Source organism: Myotis daubentonii, chromosome 3, assembly GCF_963259705.1.
Source record: "Myotis daubentonii chromosome 3, mMyoDau2.1, whole genome shotgun sequence".
NCBI classification, from domain to species: domain Eukaryota; kingdom Metazoa; phylum Chordata; class Mammalia; order Chiroptera; family Vespertilionidae; genus Myotis; species Myotis daubentonii.
Genome location: NC_081842.1, coordinates 191,297,033 through 191,305,095, shown reverse-complemented (window position 1 = coordinate 191,305,095; position 8,063 = coordinate 191,297,033).

The following is an 8,063-nucleotide window of genomic DNA, read 5'->3' as shown; positions in this document are numbered from 1 at the left end:
TTCTGGGTGATGTCCGTTTTGTCTTTTAGTTGTATTTTTGAAGTGGTTGTGCGAGGCAGCAATTTTCGGTGTTTACCCATGCCGCCATCTTGGTTTCTCCCCATAGAATTATTTTTGTTGCTACTTCATAACTGTAATGTTGCTACTGTTATGAATCATAATGTAAATATCTGATATGCAGGATGGTCTTAGGCGACCCCTGTGAAAGGGTCGTTTGACCACCAAAGGGGTCACGACTCACAGGTTTGAGAACCACTGCTATGGACCCAAGGTACCACAAGGATGGTTTGCAGGAATGCTAGAGCCTCTGCAAGTGTGGTCCAAACAAGAAACTTGTCACAGATGAGCCAAACCTTCAGAGTCAAATAGTACCCACTGAGGAAGAAGGTTTTAGATATTCACACTCTCTCATCCACCTCTTCCTCTTCCTCCTGGGGCAAAGTGGCCACTGTCAGGGCTCCTTCGAAAGCGGGTTTCTGTAGTAATGTACTCCACAAGGCACTGCTCTCCATCACTGAGTTTAACAAAATGATATTTTTCATTATGGAAGCAAACTATCCAAGTCACTAAAGGTCTCTTAGTGATTCCAAGAGACTACACTCTCACTGAAGGCATGAGTCATACCACCATGCAGTGTCGCAGGATGTCCTGGGTCCCAGGGACCTGCTTAGAGCCAGTAGTTATTGGATGCAATTCAGCATGTGAGGCTTCTGACAGTTTTTGGTCCCACTGATGCAGGACCATGAACAGCAGCCAGAGAACTGCTTCTGTAGTTTTTCTTGAGTCCCTATGTTGGATTTCTAATTTGACCCACTGGGCGAACCCAGACAGGAATCTGAGGATAAAGAGGACCAATGGTTCCCCTCAGAATGAAAAATGTCTGCAACTAATCCACCAGCACTCACAAAGGCCCACTGGCATGACTGAGAGTGTCCTTGGGACCTCAGACTTTTTATTCTTTCAGAACAGCTTTGTGCTCAATTGGCCACCCTGCTCACTTCATCAATTTGTTGAGAGGAAGGAAAAAGAATCCAGGTGCAATAAAAGAGGACTGGTAAAATTATAAATATAAATATACATCTGTCACATGGCAAAAAATATAGCTAGCTAGCCCTGGCTGGGTGGTTCGACTGGTTGGAGTGCCATCCCATACACCAGAAAGGTAGTGGGTCTGATTCCCGGTCAGGGCACACACCTAGGTTGCAGGTTTGATCCCCAGTTCAGGCACATGTAGGAAACAAAGGATCGATGTTTCTCCCTTTCTCTCTCTCTAAGAATCAATAAAAACATATCCTCAGGTGAGGATTTAAAATATAGATGGTAGATAAAAGCAAGACAACTGGCAAATTCTTAAAAACTGAGAGAAAAATACTTCAAAACCCAGATGGAAAAAAATGGACAATCACAAAAAATAATTTAATAGTCTATAAATATATGAAAAGAAATCTAGGAGAACCAAGATGGCGGCATAGGTTAACGCCGGAGTTTGCTGCTTTGAACAACTACTTCAAAAGTGAAACCAAAAAACGGAAGGGACATCACCCAGAACCACAGGAACGCTGGCTGAGTGGAAGTCCTACAACTAGGAGGAAAGAGAAACGCACACGGACACTCAGAGGAGGCGCAGTGCTGAAGTCAAATTTTGAGGTGCGGAGTGCACGGAGCGGGCTGGCGGCGGAGGGCGCGGTTGTTGTTTTCAATCGGGAGGGAGTCGCAGACTCTGAGCACCAGATCCGGGCGAGTCTTTAGGGACCCAGACTTAAACGGGAGAAGCGGGACTGTCTGGCTTCGGTCAGAGCGAGTGCAGCTTTCTCTCCCAGCTTTGCAGCGGGTGCTGGGACTCAGAGAGGCAGAGCCCCTGGGGACAGGACTGAGAGCCGCCATAACTGCTCTCTCCAGCCCACCCTGTTGATCCTGTGCGACCCGCTCCGCCCAAGCTCTGCACAGAACCATTTGCCCGATAGCTCAGGCAAAGGCTAGATTAGCACCTCCCTAGAGGACAGAAGTTCTCTCACCGCTGACACAGCTGATTCTCATAGCCACTTGGCCTGGAGGTCAAACCCTCCCTGGAATTAGCTACAACAATCAAGATTTAACTATAAGACTGCGAACAAAGACCACTAGGGGGTGCACCAAGGAAGCATAACAAAATGCGGAGACAAAGAAACAGGACAAAATTGTCAAAGGAAGATATAGAGTTCAGAACCACACTTTTAAGGTCTCTCAAGAACTGTTTAGAAGCTGCCGATAAACTTAATGAGATCTACACGAAAACTAATAAGACCCTCGATCTTATATTGGGGAACCAACTAGAAATTAAGCATACACGGACTGAAATAACGAATATTATACAGACGCCCGACAGCAGACCAGAGGAGCGCAAGAATCAAGTCAATGATTTGAAATGCGAGGAAACAAAAAACATCCAACCGGAAAAGCAAAATGAAAAAAGAATCCAAAAATGCGAGGATAGTGTAAGGAGCCTCTGGGACAGCTTCAAGCGTACCAACATCAGAATTATAGGGGTGCCAGAAGATGAGAGAGAGCAAGATATTGAAAACCTATTTGAAGAAATAATGACAGAAAACTTACCCCACCTGGTGAAAGAAATGGACTTACAGGTCCAAGAAGCGCGGAGAACCCCAAACAAAAGGAATCCAAAGAGGACCACACCAAGACACATCATAATTAAAATGCCAAGAGCAAAAGATAAAGAGAGAATCTTAAAAACAGCAAGAGAAAGAAACTCAGTTACCTACAAGGGAATACCCATACGACTGTCAGCTGATTTCTCAACAGAAACTTTGCAGGCCAGAAGGGAGTGGCAAGAAATATTCAAAGTGATGAATACCAAGAACCTACAACCAAGATTACTTTATCCAGCAAAGCTATCATTCAGAATTGAAGGTCAGATAAAGAGCTTCACAGATAAGGAAAAGCTAAAGGAGTTCATCACCACCAAACCAGGATTATATGAAATGCTGAAAGGTATCCTTTAAGAAGAGGAAGAGGAAGAAAAAGGTAAAGATACAAATTATGTACAACAAATATGCATCTATCAACAAGTGAATCTAAGAATCAAGTGAATAAATAATCTGATGAACAGAATGAACTGTTGATTATAATAGAATCAGGGACATAGAAAGGGAATGGACTGACTATTCTTGGGGGGGAAAGGGGTGTGGGAGATGTGGGAAGAGACTGGACAAAAATCGTGCACCTATGGATGAGGACAGTGGGTGGGGAGTGAGGGCGGAGGGTGGGGTGGGAACTGGGAGGAGGGGAGTTATGGGGGGGGGGGGAAAAAAGAGGAACAAATGTAATAATCTGAACAATAAAGATTTAATTTAAAAAAATGAAAAAAATAAATAAATAAATTACATTGTGTAACTTGAAAAAAAAAAAAAAGAATCTTAAAAACAGCAAGAGAAAGAAAGTCAGTTACCTACAAGGGAGTACCCATACGACTGTCAGCTGATTTCTCAACAGAAACTTTGCAGGCCAGAAGGGAGTGGCAAGAAATATTCAAAGTGATGAATGCCAAGAACCTACAACCAAGATTACTTTATCCAGCAAAGCTATCATTCAGAATTGAAGATCAGATAAAGAGCTTCACAGATAAGGAAAAGCTAAAGGAGTTCATCACCACCAAACCAGGATTATATGAAATGCTGAAAGGTATCCTTTGAGAAGAGGAAGAGGAAGAAAAAGGTAAAGATACAAATTATGAACAACAAATATGCATCTATCAACAAGTGAATCTAAGAATCAAGTGAATAAATAATCTGATGAACAGAATGAACTGTTGATTATAATAGAATCAGGGACATAGAAAGGGAATGGACTGACTATTCTTGGGGGGGAAAGGGGTGTGGGAGATGTGGGAAGAGACTGGACAAAAATCGTGCACCTATGGATGAGGACAGTGGGTGGGGAGTGAGGGCGGAGGGTGGGGTGGGAACTGGGAGGAGGGGAGTTATGGGGGGGAAAAAAAAGAGGAACAAATGCAATAATCTGAACAATAAAGATTTAATTTAAAAAAAAAGAAAAGAAATCTAATTATCATTCATATTTTGAAAAGTATAAATTAAAACTACAATGAAAGTGAAAGTGGTGGAGTAGGGACCTCCAAAATTTTTCTCCTCCATATGAGCAGTGAGAATACTGGCAAAATTGTTAGAATCATCTTTTTTAGAACTCAGGAAATTAATCAAAGGCTCACAGCAATCGAGGGAGCATTTATTTGTGAATATTGCTCTCTTTTCCGCATCCAGCATGGCTAGAGAGCGATCTGGTTCCTGAGTAGGGGCTCCTGGGGATTGTGAAAATGAAAGAGACAGTCACAGAGTTGGAAGGAAAAAGCTGGGCCCGGGTGGGACCACTGCCCTCTGATGGAGAGACAGGGACAGGGACCCAGAGCCAATACAGTGTGTTATTTTATACAGCAAAAACCAGGAAGTTTTACTAAAAGTCAAGACAAAGAAGATTATGTGCATTCTTGGGTGGGCCTGAGTCATATTCATTCCTGGTGCTTGGCTGGATTTAAATAACAAAACCCACCCGCTGGCACCTGGGCTGAAGGTCAAGCTGACAACACTCCTGCCTCTTGGCAAAGTGTGTTTCCAGGACGTGGCTTTGCCCATGCTACTGGATTCAGCTGACAATAAAGAAATGCCCATGTGCCTTCTCAGGCACTCTCTGCATGTATTCAAGAAAAATGTTTGAATATCATCAAGAACAATGAGTTTTATATTTCATCTTGTCCTATTCCCATCTACTCTAGCTCCACAGTAGCTTTGGAAACCACCAGTCTGCAGTCACAGCAAAACTAGCAGCCCAGCAGCTACTGGATGCAGAGCAGGACTGGAGTTCCTTTAATGCTCCATTTCCAGAAACAGAGCATGAAAATCTGAGTTCAGGAGACAGAGACAGAAGTTGAGAAGACTAAGGTGGCTAGAATTTATGAGGCAGAACACTTGAAGGGATAGAGTTTTGCAAAGAGAGTACGCTCAAGATCTTGAGAGGTCTCCTTGTGAGTCTTTGAGTCCTGACAAAGCCTGAGAATTACCCGAGACTAAGAGAAAGATCACTGAAAAGAAGTAGGCAGTACAATTTCTGGAGCGCACACAGGACTGGGAAAAGTTTGTTTCCACTAGCCAGAATGTAAATATACAGATCAGGCAGAAATCCTCAGGGTTTTACCTTAGTAGTGGGGTTAAGTTAGCCCTAGAAAAAAAAGGAGGTTTGGGTCCTGTCCTAAAATTAATTAATTAATTAATTAATTAATTAATAATTTAAAAAAAACGCTTAAAAGGCGCATATAAATAAAAATGTCCTAAGGGGGAAAAAGTAAGCCTCAAAGTGATCCGACAAACTCTTAAGAAAAGGCATGCCGGAAATAAAAGCCAACACTATTTAAAGGAATAAAACAAAACCCTTGCCCTAGCCAGTTTGGCTCAGTGGATAGAGCGTCAGCCTGGGAACTGAAGTGTCCCAGGTTCGATTCCAGTCAAGGGCACATGCCCGGGTTGTGGGCTCGATCCCCAGTGGGGGACTTGCGAGGCAGCCGATCCATGATTCTCTCTCATCATGGATGTTTCTATCTCTCCCTCTTCCTTCCTCTCTGAAATCAATAAAAAATATATTAAAAAACAAAAAACCCAAACAAACAAACAAAAAAAACAACCAACAACCAACAATGCAAATTCACAATTGTCTGGCATCCAGCAAAAATGTATCTACCATTCAAAGAAGCAGGAAAGTAAGGACAATTACCAGGATAAAAATCAATCAACTGATACAGACCCAGAAATGACAAACATGACTTAGCATCTGGGGGCATTAAAATAGCTATTGTAATGTTATGTTTCATATGTTCAAGAATATAGAGGGAAGTATGACCATGATAAGGATAGGAGTGGAAAATATAAAAAGGTCCAGACCTTTTGCTAGAGATAAAAAATACAGTATCTGAAATGAAAAACACAAGCATTGGAACTGATAAGACACTGCAGAAGAAAAGACCAGTTAGCTTATAGATAGCTAGAATGAAACAAAAAAAGAAAAAAGACTGAAAAGCTGGACAGAGCATCAGTAACCTGTGGAACAATGTCAAGCAGTCTATTATATGAACAGAGTATGTATCAGGAAAAAGGGAGGGACAAAAAAACAACTGACAAACGTTTTACAAATTTTATTAAGACTCTAAGCCTTTGGATTGAAGATCAATGAACCCCAAACAGAATAAACATAGAGTTCAAACCACATTAAACTAATCACTATATTGTTTAAGATTAGATACATATATGGTAAAAGCAAAACCAAACATATGTAATACTTTCAACAATAAAGATTAAAAAAAAAAAGGCAAAATTAACCAAAATTCAGGATAGAGGTTATCTCTATGGAGGATGGGGGGGATGTGATTAGAGAGGGGATGCTCAAAGGCTTCAAACGTATTATTTAGTATCTACTTTTTCTCAAGTGACATAAAAGGGTAGATAAGTTTTATTATTATTCTTTAAATTGGATACATACAAAATAATAGTTTTGCATATATAACATCATAAAAATAGGAATGAATTAATAAAGTTTGTCCATTCTTCTGTGCTACCTATAACACAAGCCAAAAACCCAGGAGTCATCCCTTGACCATACCCTCAACCAAATCCCATAATCACTCCTAAATCTTTCTAATCTTCTACTTCTACACCCTCATCCAGGCCTCCTTCAACTGCCACCTGGAGCACTGAAACCCTTCCTTTCCCTTAAGGCAGTCAAAGAAACCATTTTTAAAATGTGATTATCGTTTTTGTTTGATTCCAATCTTGCCCACTTGCTATCAGCAACACCAGATAATTGCCCAAGACCGCACAGCCAGGAAATGGCAGGATTCAAAATCTATGCATCTTTCTCACCCTTGTGTTGAACAAGATAATACTGGGAAAGGCTTAGCCCAACCTGGCATAGATAGGGTAATCACTGGTTAAAGGATAGATTGATTTTTCCTCTTCCAATCACCCCCTCACCATGGAAAGGACCTAGTGCCCAGGTGGGAATAAAAGTTACTGGAAACCCAAGTCCTTGTGGCCAGTAATTGGGTCACAAATGGGCACCCTCTTGTCCCTACTTTAAGAAAAAACATCATGTCCACTTGGAATTTGGGTGGACGACACCTGGAGGCCAGGCCCAGGTTCACTGGGGCCGTTAGAACAGACCCAGGTGGCCATGCAGAATAGAGTTAAGGTGGGGGGAGAGGGCAGGCATAGCTAAGGCTCGGGACTTCCCCAGCTGCCCAGAGTAAGTTCGAGCCCGCAGAGATTCAGCTCTTCGCCTTGGCAGCACTTTCAGAATTGTTGTCCGTTATCTTTCTGTCCTACAGCAGGCACCATCATGTTCCGAGTGCTTAGTGTCCAGCACTAAGCATGACCAGGGTGGACATCCAGGATATGGCAAGTCTGGATAAGCCCATGAGCTCTTCAGGTCTGGCTCCGGCACCTCCTCGAGAAGTCTTCTTCCCTGACACACTGTTGTTCCCATGCCATCCACCATGAATCCCCACAGCTCTGAATTGCAAACTTAAAAATATTTGCTGAGCCTGACCAGTGTGGCTCAGTTGGCTGAGCATGGTCCTGTGGGTTCACCAATCCCTTGTCAGGGCACATATGCCTTTCTGACCTTCCCTTTAGGTGCTCCTCCTCTCCATGGTCACTGCACCTAGGTGGACCTCTCAGCCCCTAGACCAAATGGTTCCTGGACCAAAGGAACCAGTCCTGATCCATCTCAATGTGGCATCACCTAGCAGGGCTTGGCATCCGACTAAGCACAGGCAACATCTGTCGAAGGCATCATGGTTAAGAGGAGTACCTCTGGAGTAGACAGATCCTGGTTGGGATCCCAGCTCTGTCACTTGAGAGCTCACTTGAGACCTTGGGTAAATTCCTCTCAATTAGTTTGCTGGTCAGAAAAATGGCTGGCTGAGAAGTCCAGAAATGAGGTTCAAGCTACCTGGTTGTCAGGATAGCCATTATACACTCAACCCAGGGGGAGGAGCAGCTCTGTAA